This window comes from Carya illinoinensis, chromosome 3 (assembly GCF_018687715.1).
Source record: "Carya illinoinensis cultivar Pawnee chromosome 3, C.illinoinensisPawnee_v1, whole genome shotgun sequence".
NCBI classification, from domain to species: Eukaryota; Viridiplantae; Streptophyta; class Magnoliopsida; order Fagales; family Juglandaceae; genus Carya; species Carya illinoinensis.
This window is the reverse complement of record NC_056754.1, coordinates 21,335,511-21,353,166: the sequence shown is the minus strand read 5'-3', so window position 1 is coordinate 21,353,166 and position 17,656 is coordinate 21,335,511.

The following is a 17,656-nucleotide window of genomic DNA, read 5'->3' as shown; positions in this document are numbered from 1 at the left end:
TCTCAACTCTCAGCCATCTGGGTCTAATCAATAATAATTAAGATTGGAGAAAAGGTAGGTCAGGGAAACTGTGATAGAAAAAGAGAAGACTGATTTAAAAAAGGAAAGAAAGAAAGACGGTGGGACACTACGAATGACTGATCATCCGAGTCTTCTCTCGTCTGCAAAGCAATTTATTGCAGCACCCTATGCCAGTGACGAGAATTCATTGAAGTGCTAATCCATGGTGGATTCGAAGTTCAACTAGATATGGGATCTATTTCAAAAAAACCTAGATACGGGATTAGGGGTGAATTTGATCCGATTCAAGAAGATTTTATAGATCGGATTGGACTTATTTGGTCTAGAGTTTTCTCAACTTGGATCAGATCAAACTCCCTCAAGATTGGTCCGGTTTCATTTGATCTACTGTTGACTTTTTTTTTTTTTTTTATTTTATTTAATGACATTTTGTTTAATACTTATGTAATTATATTATAATATATTTAATATATATACATATAGTATACTATTATATATATTAGTAAAACGCTAATACTATTAGTCTATTAGTAATAATACTATAACTAATAACTATATGTAATAATAGTAATAGTGATAACTATATATGTAACTATATGTAATACTAATAACTAATACTATTAGTCTATTAGTACTAATAACTATACTAATACTAATACTATAACTAATAACTATATGTAATGATAGTAATACTATATGTAATACTATATTAAATAATAGTAATAATAGTAATACTCTTATTACTAATATTCTATATAGTTATAATGATTTAATTCTAACATATTACATATTAAGCTAACTATACTAATAATATTATAAATTTACAAATATATGATATATTATAATTTATACCATAACTTTTATAATATGTTAATACATTAATATATATTCTAGTACTATATATATATATATATATATATATTTTTGATCGGTTATACTAGTACTATATATTATAGTTAATAGTTATACATTAAAGAATATAGTAATATATTGATACTAAATATATATAGTTATAGACTTATAATGATTTAGTTATTATGAATTTATGATTAGTATAACTATTTAATTGTATTAGTATTAGACTATCAGTAATTCAATTTGGCTATATTATATTAGTAATATTAGTTATGTTGAATCAGTAAGTTAGTATAACTATATTCTACATTATTAGTATTAATATAAATATTAGTATTAGTTATAACCATATAGCCTATATTAGAATTGAGAGTCTTAGACTATATAATAGACTAATAATATTAGTACAACTATATAAGTATGTTGTATAGCTATATATTAGTTTTAATTATAGTGATTAGTATAACTATATATTAGTATTAGTTATACTGTTGTGGTGATTTAGTATATTATAATTTATATATTATATTTATGCTATAACTCTTATAATATATTAATATATACTAGTACTACATATTATAGTTATATATTAAAGAATATAATAATACATTCATACTAAATATATATAGTTATATTTCTAGTGATTTAATTATTAATTTATTATGATTAGTATAACTATATAAATTATATAATAGTATATTAGTATTAATAGTAGACTATTAGTATAGGTCACTATAGCTATTGTTGAAATATTAGTTATAGTGATTTAATATAACTATATATTAGTATAAGTATAACTATAGTCTATATTAGACTATTAATATTTTTTATACCATATATAATTATATAATTAAGTATATACAATTATTATATAAATAATATATATAAATAATAATTTTTTGTAATTTCTATTTGATCCGGTCCGGAGGTTTTTAAATGGACCAGACCGGATCGAACCTTCGATCCGGTCTGGTCCAGTCTAAAAGTGGCCGGTCCGGTCGGTTTATCCGGTCTGGACCGTCTGATTCTCAACCCTATATGGGATCAGACAGGGTAATGCATTATGCAATGCACTTTTGTGGGAAACACAAAATGGACTTTTATGTTTTAAGATTAAAACAAAAATATTATCTTTTTACAAATTAAAAATTGAAAGTTTTAAATTTATGGTTATGAAATATTGGGTTATCTGGTATATGAAAAATATAAATAACATCGTTTAAAGTTTAAACAAGCACAAATGAGAGATCAGATCAAGATGAGGATTACGTGGAAGAAGGGGGACAAAAAACCATTCTCCACATCTCACTGATCATAGACTGCTGCATTTTCTCTCGTTGGAAAATTAGGGTTTCTTATTGACCTATAGTTTGCAAGCAAAGAACACGTACATTAATTAAACAACTGGAGGCCGGGAAGGTGATCTTCTAGGAACATATATGTCCGGTCTGATGAACAAATAGCCGCGTACGTGATTTAATTGGGAACAGTTGCCAATCTCTAGCTTTTATCAGCATGCATGCAGTTTCTCATGACGTGCAGTACTGTGATGACTCACTCGATCGCGGTCGAAGTAATAATATTTGCAGCTCTTAATTAAACTAATTAATTTATATGTGATCGATCATGCACCTAATTGAACTTAATCTGACTCAGAAATCTATCAATCTATAAAGAGTTTTACTATATATAAACAAAGTCTCGTACTAATAACGTATCAATATTGATTATTTCATACTTAAAATTTAAATTAATAATATTTTTAATAAAATTTATTTTTTAACTAATCATAATAAATTAATATATATATTAATACACAATTATCCTTATAATTAAATTTTTTCGTCCATAAAATACGTACACATGAATTTTGGATGATGAAGTGAATTAAACTTAATTCACACCGACGCTTCTCAGATTCTTTTTCTCCATCTTTATAAAGAGACGTACGGAATCATGTTCTGTCTATTGCCAGAATAGACACTGTTAGTAATTCTCATCTCTAATTCTAGGATTTGAACAACTTTATCATGATACGCCTCCATGTAGGGAGCTGTCAACTAGAATGCATGGCTGTATCCACCGTGGCTTCTTGTTGTAATGATCATGCAAATTCTACGCGGTTTTGCATTCAAGGTTGCCTTTTCGCGATGATCATTTTCTTGATCTCCTCAAGGAACATGTGGCCCCCTCTCTCGTTTTCTTTTTAGTTTGAAGAAATCTTATTCTTAAAAAAAATTACAAATGTTAGACCTTATAGTCATAGAACTCCCATATATTGTAATTTCCTTACATCATTTATTCACACTTAAGTGGAGATTAAAAATCGTAAATACTTGTTCCATTTACTCCTCCACCAGTTATCTTGTTTATACCAATTATTTGCAATTTGTAATTTAGTGCAACTAAGATCTCATTTTAAAGTTCAGATATTAATCTGTCTGGTTTGAAAAATGGAACAGAGCTATCATTAATATTAAACAGAAATATATATTTTTAAAAAAAGAAATACTCTTTGTAAAGGACTTGTTCCACCACCGAGCCAGAATCGTTAACCTGCAGTCAAATAAGGATGGATGCCTACAGCCATTTCGATGCTTAAGTCAGTAAAAATGATGGATGATAACTCAAGTACTATATGATTAGATCATGTTTCAGAGTTACCTGGTACTCATATATATAGGTGTATAGCTGTATAAGATCATCATTAATGTGACTTGGTTATCTTCATGGTGAAATAGTCATGAAGCTTATCTCTAATAAATAGGAGTTACTCACTTATCATACTATCGCTTATCCATCTTGCTAATCAGAAGGGTATCAGACCTTCGTGGGCCTCCAGTCCGCAATTTGGGTTGTACCCATTATCAACATCCGTATTCAAGGTTAGGCCAATATTGAACTCTCTAGTTACTCCGCTAATTTCCCTTGCTCATAGGCATAGGGAATTCATTATTAGTTTATATATTTTTATGATTGTGCTGATTTATTCTAAAGCTGAAAATTTACTTTTCGGGCTATGAATAGCTCGGGCTAGATTCAGGGCCTTCTAACTAGCCCACTAGCTTCTTTATTGGACCTGATGGGCCAACCCGCTAGCCCATTTAAACATTTCCTCCCGCCGTTTTCAATTTTCAAGAACAATAAAAGGGGACTTTGAATGTCCATGACATGGTGATGATTACTGGGTAACGTGCAACTGTTCCCCTTACATTGCATCATGTTATTAGGTCATGATGCTAGAGTCGTCGTCCCCTCATATTCCCCATTCAGTTTGCAGACTTTATTCTTCTCTCGTCTTTCCTTTCATTCACTTCTCCTTTCTAGCTTCTCTTTTCCCGCAATTTCTTGCAATTTTTTCATTCCTCATCCTACTACTTTCTTGACTCTCAATGGCTGAACAAGACATTTCTTTCTACCTCACCAATTCACAATCTTCCTATGTCTTGGATGTCCCAACCTTTGTAGGATACGGGTGGTGTTCCTCTCTCAAGCTGTGCGATCTTAAGAGCCTCCGTGAGGATTTTTGTATCCCGTACACTGCTCTTTTAGAGATCCCTGAATGCGATTGTGTGGATGAAGAAGGCTTTAGTGGCAAAGTTGTCCTAACTGTTTGCGCTCTGACACATGGGTTAAGGCTCCCATTATGTCACCCCATATGCGACTTCCTAGACCTTCTTCGCATTGCTCTTGCCCAACTCCATTCTTATGCGTGGAGGACTCTTTTCTGCTCATGCATTGTATTTCGCATGGGTCTTGAGCCCACTAGGAAGAGTACCCCGATCTAACTACCAGGGAGTTCTTGACTTTTTACCATCTGCAACCGTCCATTAAGGGCAACGTTCTGAGCTTCTGGAAGAAAGAAAAAGGACAAACCCTAGCCCGATTCAAGACCCGCCATTCGAATGCTAAGAATTGGATAGTGAAGTTTTTTTTTTTTTAATTTCTGGTAAGGGTTGGGTTATCACGAGTTTAGAGACTTATCAATAGGATTTTCCCATTAGGGCCAATTGGGGCAAAATTCCTGAGGAGAAAGGCTTGTTAGTAGCCCTATAACCCCTGTCCAAAAGGGAATTGGCCTGAATTGAAACAATTCACGCATGTGCAGATGGCCACCCAAACTATCTTTGGACTGAATACTTATTAACTCCTGCCAACACAGATAAGTTCTTGATAGCACCTGATTGTTCACGTGTCAAAGGTCGTCTATTCTTGACTAAGGATGTGGTATTGCCCCCTTCATTGGATCAAGCTTGAAGAAACGTACTCACTCCAAAGATGCCTCCTCCCTTGCTAAAAAGAAAAAAGCTTCTAGGAAGGGGGTCAATAGCTCTTCCTAGACTACTCCTCCGTTCAGTACCCCACCTTCCACACGCAACATCTCGCCTGCACGTGCTACTTCCCCAGGCCATGGCAGTGTTGAGGGTTTGGTAAGTCAAGCCCTCTCTGACTTAGCTGCCACATTTCAATTTGGAATTCCTCACCAGGCGCCTACCTTGGCGTTCAACCCCGTCTTTAAATTCCATGTGTTCAAGAATCTAGTGGGGGACGAAGAGTTGAGTGTTGATGTTGCAGCTGTCCACAATTTTCATTCTGCTGTGGAGGAGGCTGGTGTTGGGGGCTAGTTGCCTGCCAGGTGAATGCTGGTGGGCGTGACAAGGAAGTGAATGCTAGGCTAGGCAGAGAGGTAGATACTGTCCCTGAGAAGAGTCAAAGGTTTGTCTTGCTAGGCAACACAGATAGTCAGGGTGGCGAGGATGATGATAGAGTTCTTCTTGTAGAGAAAGTTAATGAAGATGTTGGGGTGGGAAGCTCCTTTCCTCATTCCTTACCGACCACCATCTTTGGAGGGGAGACTCCCTCCTTCGACGCGAGCGGTGAGCACCTCTCCATTCCTTCCCCTTTCTTTTCCTCTTTTGGAGGTGATACGGGTTTGTCTCTTTTGGAAGGAGGCATCCCCTTGGGGGCCTCATGGGCTAAGGCGTTTGCTTGGCCGACTCAAACCTTGCTTATAATAATGTTGCTCGCTCGTTGGGAGTTTCTACTAGCCCCCTTGAAGGGTTAGGTGTTTTGCCCCCTCCTGGAGTCTTTTTGCTTGGCAGCAGTCTTGGTCTTGAAGAGATTCAAGGTGGTGAGTCCTCTTCCTTAGCCACTGCTCAAGGTGAAGCCATCGCCAAAATGGTTGATTGACTAAGGGCCTTTCTTTCTGGGTAAGTTTCATTGGTTATGGCCCACCTTTTCCTTACTTGTTTTTGTATTTGTTGGTTATTTGGTTTTGATGTTTGTCTTTTGTAGGGCATCGATGACTTAGCAGCTTGGATCATGGCAAATTGGGCTAATTTAAAGGAGGAAGTTCGGGAGAGGCGTAAGTTTGGCTTTTATGCCAAGGCGGGATTTAAGAGGTGGAAGGCCAAGAGGTTGGAGATGGAGGTAGCATTGGAGCAGCCTGATGGCATGCCTGCTCTCTACCTGGCAACCTAGAAATCCTCGAAGATGAAGTTTTTCACTTTCGTGATGAACTTTGTCTTGCCAGGGAGGTGAAAGTCAGAGACGACTTTGCCTTGGGGTTGCTAGAGTTAGAGTGGGGCTGCTAGCGTCTGAGTGGGACTCAAAATCCCTTTGATTTTTTACTATAATCATTTAGCTTTGGATGTATTACTTGGTCTGTGATTTCTCTCTCATGATCGATTGCCTTGTTTTTCCTCACGGTTTTTTGTCATTGGGAGGGCATTGGGTGATGTAGTTTACTCCCCTTTGTTTTCTTTTTCCCCCTTATTGTTATTGTTGTGCACATTGAGTTCGAAGGGCGGCTTGGTTGGTTAGCCTTCATGTCTATTTTACAAGAGTGGGTAGTTAGTTAGCCTCTACAGCCCTTTTTACAAGGGTGGCGTGGTCTGCTGACCTTCGCACCATTTTTCTATGGCACCACGAGTCTCTTTAGCTCGACATTAGTATTTAAAGGTGGCGTGGTTTGCTGACCTCCATGTCATGTTTATAAGGGTGGCATGGTCTAATGATCTCTATGCCATTTTTCTATGGCACCACAAGTCGCTTCTGCTTGACGTTGGTGTTTAAGGATGGTGTGGTTTGCTGATCTTCGTGCCCTTGTTTCATGGCACCACAAGTTATTTAGGCTTGGCAGTAATGTTTAAGGGTGGCATGGTCTGTTGAACTCCGCGAAATTTTTCATGGCACCACAAATCGTTTAGGCTCGGCATTGGTGTTTAAGGGTGACGTGGTTTGTTGAACTTCATATTTTTTTTCATGGCATCGTGAGTTATTATGGCTCAATATTGGTGTTTAAGGGTGGTATGATCTGCTGACCTCTGTGCCATTTTTTTCATGGCACAACGAGTTGTTCTTGTTCGGCATTGGTGTTTAAGGATAGCGTGGTTTACTGATCTTTGCGCCATTGTTTCATGGCACCACAAGCCGTTTAGGCTCAGCATTGGTGTTTAAGGGTGGTATGGTTTGATGACCTCTGTGACCTCGTTTCATGGCATTGCAGGTTGCTTTGGCTTGGCATTGATGTTTAAGAGTGGCGTGGTCATTATGATCTCTGCGACTTTTCTTCATGGCACCATGAGTCGTTTAGGTTCGACATTGTTGTTTAGGGGTGGAGTGATCTATTAACCTCAAGAACATCATGGAGCTAGAATGAGCACTTAATTCGTAATGGGAGAAAACAATAACGAAATTCCAACAAATAATCCACAAATATCAAGAATTGTAGGAATAGAAAAATAAAATGATGTAAGAGTAGAAAATAAAATGTTATCATGCGTAAAATCTCTTCAAGTACTTTGCATTCCAGGGATGTTGTAATTCTCTGCCTTGACTATCCTTTACGCAGTAGGACCCTGGCCTGTGGTTAGCCACTACCATGTATGGTCATTCCCATTGAGGCCTTAACTTGCCTTCCTCTTTGGTGGTGACTCCATCCTCCTTTAGGACCAGGTCCCCTATCTTGAAGATTCTAGACTTTACTCTCTTGTTGAAGTATTTCTCTGCTCTTTTCTTCTCATGTAGCATTCTAACCTCAGCTGCCTCTCATTCTTCTCTTTCAGAAGGTTGAGATATTCTTCCATAGCCCTGTTGTTTTGGGGCACTTAGAAATGGAGAGTTCGGAAACTTGGATGCCTCACTTCTACTGGGGGTATGGCCTCGCACCCATATGCCAGTGTGAATGGGATTTCTCTAGTGGGTGTCCTTATTGAGGTTATGTAACCCCATAATACTCCTGGTAATTCCTTCACCCATTCCTCTTTTTTCTCTGTGAGTTTCTTCTTTAGAATTTTTAATAATGTCTTGTTTGTCGCCTCTGCTTGCCTATTTGCTTGCGGGTGCCTTGGAGAGGAATACTTGACTTGTATTTTCAGCCTGACGCACCATTCTTGATAATGGTCTAAATCAAATTGGCGACCGTTGTTTGAGACTCGACTTTGTAGAATTCCATATCGGCAGATCACGTTCTTCCACAAGAATTTTGTCATGGTCGTTCTTGTTATGGTCGCTAGGGGCCCTGCCTCTGACCATTTGGTGAAGTAATCAGTTGCCATAATCATGAACTTTACTCCTCCTTTTCTGGGAGGGAGAGGTCCATCTAAATCAACCCCCCATTGGCCAAACAGCCAGAGGGTAGTGATAGGAGTTAACTCCTCTTGTTTTGGGGGGGGGGGGGGGGAGACTGGCGTGTACATCTGGAACTTTATGCACTTTTTTGTAAACTCTTGGGCATCTTTGAGTGTGTTAGGCCAATAATATCTGGCTCTTACCACCTTCCTGGCTAGGGCCTTCCCGTCCAAATAGTTTCCACATATACCTTAATGCACTTCAGCCAGAACATACTGTGCTTCTTTAGGAGAGATGCACTGAAGTAAAGGGCGGAAAAACCCCTTTTGTAGAGGACCTCGTCTATAAGCATAAAACTTGCCGCCTTCATTCTTGTCTTCCATGCTTCTTGTTTTCTTTCTGGGAGCTTGCTTGTGTCAAGATAACTAACCACGTCATTGGCCCATTTGGGGATGCCTGAGCCTATAGTGCATACTTCTAATCCAATCTCTGGAGCTTCAACGACTCTCTTTTCAACCTGCCAGGAGAGGGGTGCCTCATCCATCCCTCATGCTGTGCGTGGTTGTCTGTCCACTATGTATTCTCTTCTCTAGGTATTTGGGATATGCTGAAGTACAAAAACCGGTCGCGCGCCTCCCAAATTTAAGCCAGATATTTCTTTAACTTCTCACCCTTAGTGGCATATAACCCCAATACTTGATTGACTACCACCTATGAGTTTGATTTCAAATCTATCTCGATTGTGCCGAAAGCTATGGCTACTGAAAACCCTGCAACCAACACCTCATAATCTGCTTCGTTGTTGGTCATCTTGAAGGTAAATGTTGCCATGTAATAATACTCATGACCTTCGTGGTTGACTATGTGGATTCCTACCCCTTCTCCTGCTCGGCAAGAAGAGCCATCTATGAAGAGTTCCCATGGCTTCCCTGTCGGGGCTATCTTCGTTTCTTGGGAGAAATCTGAGAATTTGGTGAGAAAGTCCTCCAATGCTTGCCCTTTCACCTCATTTCGAGGTAGATACTCTATGTCGAATTCGCTTAACCTTATAAACCACCCGACTATGTGGATTTCTCTCTTGGATACAATCAAGCCTAAGAACCTCCTTGATCTTACCTCAAATGCACATTTCGTTGGATTTAACTTTATTTAATACTAGCGTAAAATTGTGAACGCCTTTCTCAGGTCGGCTTGGTGTTGGCTGGGCTCCTTGCTTTTTACTAGTAATTCATCTACATACACTCGCAATGATCTTCCTATCTACTCTTGAAACATTCGGTTAACCAGCCTTTAGTAGGTCGCCTCTGCGTTCTTTAAACCAAATGGCATGACTTGGTAGCAATAAAGTTTTCGATCCGTAATAAACGACGTCTTCTCCTCATCCATTAGGTGCATTTGGATATAATTGTAACTTGAATATGCGTCCATCAAACTCAACATCTTGTGCCTTCCAGTGTCATCCATGATAACATTAATCCTTGGTAAGGGAAAACTGTCCTTTGGGCAGGATTTGAAGATCGATGAAGTCCACATAGATTCTCCACTTTCCATTCTCCTTCTTCACAAGGACAATGTTGGATAGCCACTCAAGATAATGGCTTCTCTAATAAAATTGGTGGCGAGCAAGCGTTCTACTTCATCATCAATGGCGACATATTTTTCAATGCTAAACGATCTTCTTTTCTGGTGTACTTTCTTGTGCATGGGGTCTACACACAGGCGGTGCTCAATAATACTGTTATTTATCCTCGGCATCTCCTCATGGCTCCAGGAAAATATGTCCTGGTATTCTATCAACAACTAATTTAGGGCTTCTTATTCTCTAGGGGAACTCGAGTCTTGATGCGTGTTGTGGCGTTAGGGTGGTTGGGATACAATGTCACAATTTCCAACGGCTCGTTGACTTCAGCTTGTTGTAGATTTTGTTCATCCCTGACCTCCATTCCCTTTTCTAAGGAAGCTGCTAAAAGTGAGGGTAAGGGTGGTAGTTAGGTCTCTTGACCGCCTCCCTGACTATTCTTTTTGTCACTGTTTGTAACAGTGCACACTTTTTTCCCATTACGTCTTAACTCCTGCACATAACACTCTCGTGCTAGGGCCTATTTCTCCTGCGCTTCCTATAACACATGTCCTTGTGATGGGTCCTTTAGAAAATGATTTTTATGAAAATAGAAGGGCATTATTGTTCCTTTTGAAATTTTCTTTCCTTTCGTGATAGGATACAAAAGACTCTATGTTTATAAATAAAATTTATCTTCTTAATTTAAAAGGTTATATTGGAAAACATTAAATTTCATAATTAAAGTCTCTCATACAAAACATCATGCCGAGACTTTCGTGTTCTTTCCCTTGGGCTGTGCCCGTCCTGACATGTTATGCTCATCTTGCTCTTGGGAGGACATACATAAAAATTAAAATAAGTCGATGACTCGTAAGCATTACTACATACTGTTAACATATAAGAATATAGGTTTTCAGTTATGCATTTATCACTCTATACATATCATACTTATCATAAATAGACATGCAATTCATTTTAAAACATTGCAAGGTGGAGTTTTTCTTTAAAAACGTTTTCTTCTTGTAAAACAGTTCCCCACGCCTCACTGCCTTCATTTTTTAAAGAGTCTGTTCATGCATACATCTTTTCTTACATATATTCATGCATACATCCTTTCATACATACATGCATTCTTTCTTAACATACATACATTCTTTCTTTCTTATCGCTTTCATTGGCTGTTGCACACTGTTACGCCTCGTGTGCTAGGGTTAGCGGTCCTTTGGACCTAATTTCGCTCGTGGCTATGGGTTGGGAATCCATTCCGTCAGGTTGTAGCATTGGGTGCACTACCAGTACTACTTACTCGACATTGTAATCTGCTCAGTCCGGTCCTTCGGTACCTTTTCCTTTCCATTTATGTGGCCGTTACATATTTTCATACATTAAGCATTCAGTCCATTCATTTCTTTTCAGTCATTTCCTTCCTTTTCAGTTCGTTCAGTCCTTTACGGTTCTTACAGTCCTTTCATTTAGCTCTTTGCAGTTTTTACAGTCCTTCAGTCCTTTCGTTCATAAAAAATGTCATTTTAAAAACATGGAACATTTTAAAATAGTTTTATTTCGTGACATCGTTTAAAACGTAAGTTCGTGCATCATTTAAAGCATCAGTTCGTTTCCTTTCATGAACATACATACAATACATACCACGTATAGCATCCATCCATATGCATACACTTACTTACTTCGGGTGCGTGAAAATGGGTTGCCAATGAGAGCCGTTACTTACTTATACTTAAAAACTCATGCTTAGCGTTCTTTTCAGTAAAATGTGTTTCGTAGAGAAAAGCATCAGTTTATAAATCATTTTAAGGAAAAGCTTTTGTTTTCGTCTTCATTTATTTAGAAAACTCTAGAAGAGTATAAAGGCAATACTTACCTAGAATTCATACCATACTCATTCCATGCAGTTCATTCGTGTACATGTCAGATGACAACCTACATGCATACACATAACTTTACGTTATTCTCTATCTAATGCATAAGCAACTATACTAGAAATAGAACTATGCTTCACTTGGAACACCCTTCATCCATCCTTGGGCTCTTACGTGCCATTTACTATGCTAAAACTTTTGAGATCTTATTCCTTAAAGTGAACATTCGTAATCCACCTTAAGGTTAAGACACTAAGGCATCCGTCTTATTCTTCTATTAACCACATGTCGACGCATGACTCAGACTGATTAAGTCACGCATCCAAATCCTAAACAATATACCCATTACTACCTTTCACCTATCCTAGCGCATACTCAATCCTCATTCTCATCCATACATGCCACATGACTTTAAGCCAACTTTGAGCCTGAAACATCATGCAACCATGCTGAAGACAGATTATCTATTACATACAGTAAACCTGTCCGGCACACGTGTCTCGCTAGAGGCACATGTATCTTATCCCTTTAATCACCTAAGATCAACGTATAGTCCAATGAACGTCCGCTTAGATAAACAAGCTCCATACTCCGATGCCAACTTGCTCAGACCCAGTCGATAGGATTCTTCCTACTTCCCGGCCCTATACAAGTTCGTCCCGACACTTAATAAGAGGACTGCATCCACAAATGCATCTCTGTCACATCACATAGCTCGAGACTAATCCCGAATCACATCACAACGCCTGTCATGCTTCCGTTGCACTACTCTGATACTTTTTCCACCATTTCACACATACTTTTAGCCATAAGTCAACTATAAGGTGACACCCATCACCTCAGACTATAGGTTACGTCACAGCTACTTCGGGACACTGTTATACAGTTCCTAACGCTACTCAATATACTCTACGTTCTTTAACTATGAAACCATCCTTTTATATGAGACATGCCTTCTGGTGCATCGCTATACCACATAGAGCACACGCCATGTGTACTCTATTCTACTCACACTGCACCACGCATCAATACGACACACGTCACACGGTGCGTTACTGCACTACATGGAGTATATATGCTCTATGCGTACTCCCTTCACACCACGCCGCATCACAATTACGGCATATACCATATGACCATATTTCACAGCACAGTCTACAATACTACATAATTATGCCCAACACTTTACTACATAGCCACACTTCACAATGAACTCCACAATACTAAAAACACAATCCACAACCTATTAACTAATATATATCATAAATAACGAGAGATAAAGGGTTATACCATCAATGGAATAACTCGTACGTCGCTTGTTGCCCATCATGATCAAGACGTCGGAGGATCTGAGTGGTTAACACTGCGTACAGTGGCTATTTGGGCTACCAGGGGTGGCTACGGGTGTGGATCTGAGCGGGAAAAGGTTTGGTCGTGGTCCTAAAGTAGTGACCTCATGGCGGTACTGAGGTGGCACAAGGAGTAGGCACAATGGTTTGTGTAGGTGTTTTGGGCCGAGTATGGCTAAACTAGGAAATGGAGAGGGAGAACTATAGGAGCTTGGCTGGGCGTGGAGGAGCTTGAGGGAGGTGTGGTGGAGCTGGGTGGCAAGGTGGTGGCTGGACGGTGGCTCATGGTGGCGGATCAGCCATGAATAGTGTAAACCGTGCATGAGAGAGTAGGGGAGAGTGAGAGCTATGGGTAACTCAGTTGGACATGAAAATGGCTGTGGGAGGTCGTGGTGGTGAGAGGATCATGGTGGTAGTGGTAAGGTGGCGTGAGTAGCCGTGCATGGCAGTGCATGGTGGTGAAACTGTGTATGTGTGTGTGTGTGTGACCCATCGGGGAGAGAGAGAGAGAGGTAGGGGAAATGAGACTATGAAAATGAAGCCCATAGAGTGAGGATTTCGTTGGTGGTGGTCGGAGGCCAAGCTGGCCGTGTATGGTGGTGCCACGGTGGAGAAATGGGTGTGAAACCCATTTTGGATGCCGTGGGAGGGGAAGGAGCCTGCCATGGTGTTCACCGGTGGAAGGAGGGACTTGTTGGCGGGGAAGGAGGCTGCCAGTGGTGGAGGTGGAGCTGGGTGGTTGGCAGTGGCGTCGGCTGGAAGGAGAAGGCGCACGGGTGGAGATAAAGGAGCAGCATGTCGGGTTCAAAGAGAGAGAGAGAGAGAGAGAGAGAGAGAGAGAGAGAGAGAGAGAGAGAGAGAGAGAGAGAGAGAGAGAGAGAGAGAGGGTTATGTATTTAATCTAGAACCTTCGTTTTGGGATCTTCAAAACGATCTATCGGTGAGTTTAAATATTAATTTGAAAACGTGTAAGTGTTTTATTTAAAATAAAATAATGAGAGGAATTAAGATAAAATATTATTTTCTAAACTAAAGTTTATAAAATAATATTTCTTCATCATTAATTAAAATGATGAAGTTTCGTTAATCAGTCGATGATAATAAAACCATTTAAATTAATTTAGAGTTTTTAACGTAAATTTAAATCTCTTAATATTTTTAAATGACTAAAATATTTTAATTTAATTAATTTTTCACAATTATAATATTTTTAGAACTCATCAAAATATTATAATTGTGTTATTTAAAAACAAGTTTAGTCCAATAACATTGGAAATATCACATATAAATATTTCAAAAATATTTAAAATATCCGTAAGTTTTTAAAATAATGGGCTTGCTTTAAAATCCATTTGATATCTTTTAAACAATTCCATCAAGGCTCTGCACTTAAAACGACGCTCGTAATTAAAGAATAAAAAATAAGCAGGTTATCACACTTCCCCTACCCCACCATCTATTGAGAATTTTATATGAAGGTGGTAGGTGGACGTGATTGCCCTGAGGTTATTGAGTGTTGGCCGCCCTAGTATAATGTTATATGATGATGGGGCTTTCATGACCAAAAAATCAGTCATGGTGGTGGTCGTACGTGTACCTATTCCTTTTGTTACTAGGAGGGTGATGGCACCTATTGGTTGTATTGTATCCCTAGAAAACCCCTTCAGCAGTGTTGGAGAAGGTCTCAACTTAGCCGTGTTTATACCAATTTTCATGAAGGCCTCCCAAAATAATATGTTTGCCGAGCTACCGTTATCAATAAGTATGGGCTTAGTTGTATAGTTGGCAACTGGGAGAGTTACCACTAATGCATCATTGTGCGGGTACAATACTCATTCTTGGTCTTCTTCCCCAAAGGATACAGTCGTTGGAGTGCCAAGCTTTTGGTAATTAGGGGACCTGTCCACCACATACACTTCTTCATACCTTGGCCTTCGTGCGTGCACCTTTTGACTGGACAAAGAGATGCCTTATCCAGCAATGGTCCTAATTTCCCCTATGGGTACCCTGTCTCTATCATTGTTTGGGGGTGCCTTATTCCTATCATTGCCATGAGTATTTTCCTGATGCTGTTATCACTTGTCGGGACTGTTACTCCTTATTGAATTGTTTCCTGGCTCGTATTGCCGCTTAAGCTTCGAATGTTCTGCAACAATTCGCTCCAATTCTCCTGTGCCCACTAGTTCAGTGACTCTTTTCTTCATAATCGTGCAATCTTCCTTCCAATGCGAACTTGTTTGATGATATTTACAATAACGACTGCCAGTTCTACACTGGCGATGCTCTTTATCTGTTCCCTTTTTCTCTTATACATTCATGTTGTTGTGCATTAATCTGATGCTGTGCTCTGGCCTCTCCTCCTGTCTTCTATTATGATGGTTAGACGTAGGCTTCTCGTCGCCTAGGTTAGCCTTATTCTCTGTCTTGTGTTCTCCTTTCCTCGGGTCTGCCAGGGCTTGTAGTGTATTTTCAGTGTTAACAAAGTCGTCCGCCATGTCCATAAATTCTCTCAGAGTGGAAGGGGTCATCCTGGCCAGTTCAGCCATGAAAGGGTTACATGGCCAAATTCCTCCCAAAAGGATGGCAAGGGTGATCTTCTCGTCTTGATCATCCATCATTAACCTTTCTTTGTTAAAGCAGGTGAGGTATGTCTTCATATTCTATTATTCTCTTTGCTTAACTATTAGGAGGTACACCGTTGGGTGTCAATGCCTTCTACTGGGCATGAATTGTGTTAAGAACTGCTTGGCCAGGTCCTTGAAGCTATCGATCGATCCTAGTCTGAGAGTTCCACTAAATGCTTAGGTACACCCACTCAGAAGAGTGAGTCCGGGATAGGCCGAAATGGCTTGGAAATCTAGAGGGATTACTGCATTAAATGTCGTGGTTTGTCCCCTCTGGAAAAAGATCAACCACTGGACTGCTAACAAACAATAGATGAGTCACGAGACCCCCTAGAGGAGTACTAGTGAGGCATATACAAAAGGCAAAACGGAAAAGATCTACATGAGGTTCGTTGATCGCTATCTATCGTTTAATTTCTCTCTTCCATGCAGTAGATTATGGTAACTCCAATAGGCACTAACTTAAACATCAAATGTACGAGAGGAGGGTCATGCTAGCTTGCCATGTTCAAGAGCGAACAAGTGGTTGGCGTGGAGTGGCCATGGGTGCAGTCATGAGGGTGCGAAACTCATGATCCTTAACACATGATATCTTGGATTTTCATCTAAATGGGATGTCGCAAATGAACCCACTTAAGGGAACAATTAGCATCTATATTCTAGGGTAATTTGTTTTTCTTGACATTTCGGAATAATAACTAATTAATTAATTAATTATATATGGTACAAGATCTCTATATAATATATCACAGAACAAAAAGTCAACTCTATCTTTATCTCTTTCTCAAAAGAATCACGGTGTGTTAAAATAGTTACTTGTCTCAACATTTTTTGTTGATTTTTGAAGACATATATATCCATTGGGCCGACGATGACATATTACCAATTATTAATCCAAGTACAGTAGTAGTACTCATAAAATTGACGCTTTAGCTCTATTATTAATGAAAAAGAGGAGTGTGATTAGACAGACTCTAAATGATTAACATCGATATATAAGCAATATATATCTATACATGGTGCGCTATTAATGATGGTAGTGGAGAATGCAGTTGGCTGGGGGTGATTACATGCATGCAACATTTCTATCTACTCATCATATATGGCATTGAAAGGAACAAACTTTAGTGCTTGCCTAAACTGGATATCTAAATCACACGTCATCTCTTATGCTCAAATTTTTATCTATTCATTACTGTTTTGGTAGTGCTCTATCAGTTGCACTTGTGTTTTAACTTTATCATGTACTACTGCCGCCCGTGCGTAACATTGACGATAAGCTCATGTATAGTTCTCATGTATAGTTTCTCATGAAATCAGGTGATGAAAAATTTATTAATAATAATAAAATAATTTGAATTAAAGATATTTTATAAGGTTTTTTGAAAAAAAGAGAGAAAATTAAGTTGAATAAAAATATTGTTATAATATAATTTCTTAATATTATTTTTGTATTAAGATTTGAAAAAATTAAATTATTTTTTATATTTTGTTTAGAAATTTAAGAAAGTTGTAATGATTAGATAATAAATAATTAAATAAAAAAGTTAAAAATTTAAAATTGTAAAGTATTTATATTTAAATGATATTTATATATTAAGATGAGATGAGATATGAATTGAGACCATCTGTGACTTTGTTTAGTTGTGCAGTTCAGATAAAATAAGACGAGATATTTTAAATAGTAGTGAAATTTTTGAGTTAAAATGAAATAAGATGGTTTGTAAAAAAATGTATTTGGATGATAAGATAGAATGAAATAGTTTTTACTTTTTGAGATTTAATAAAGAAGTAATT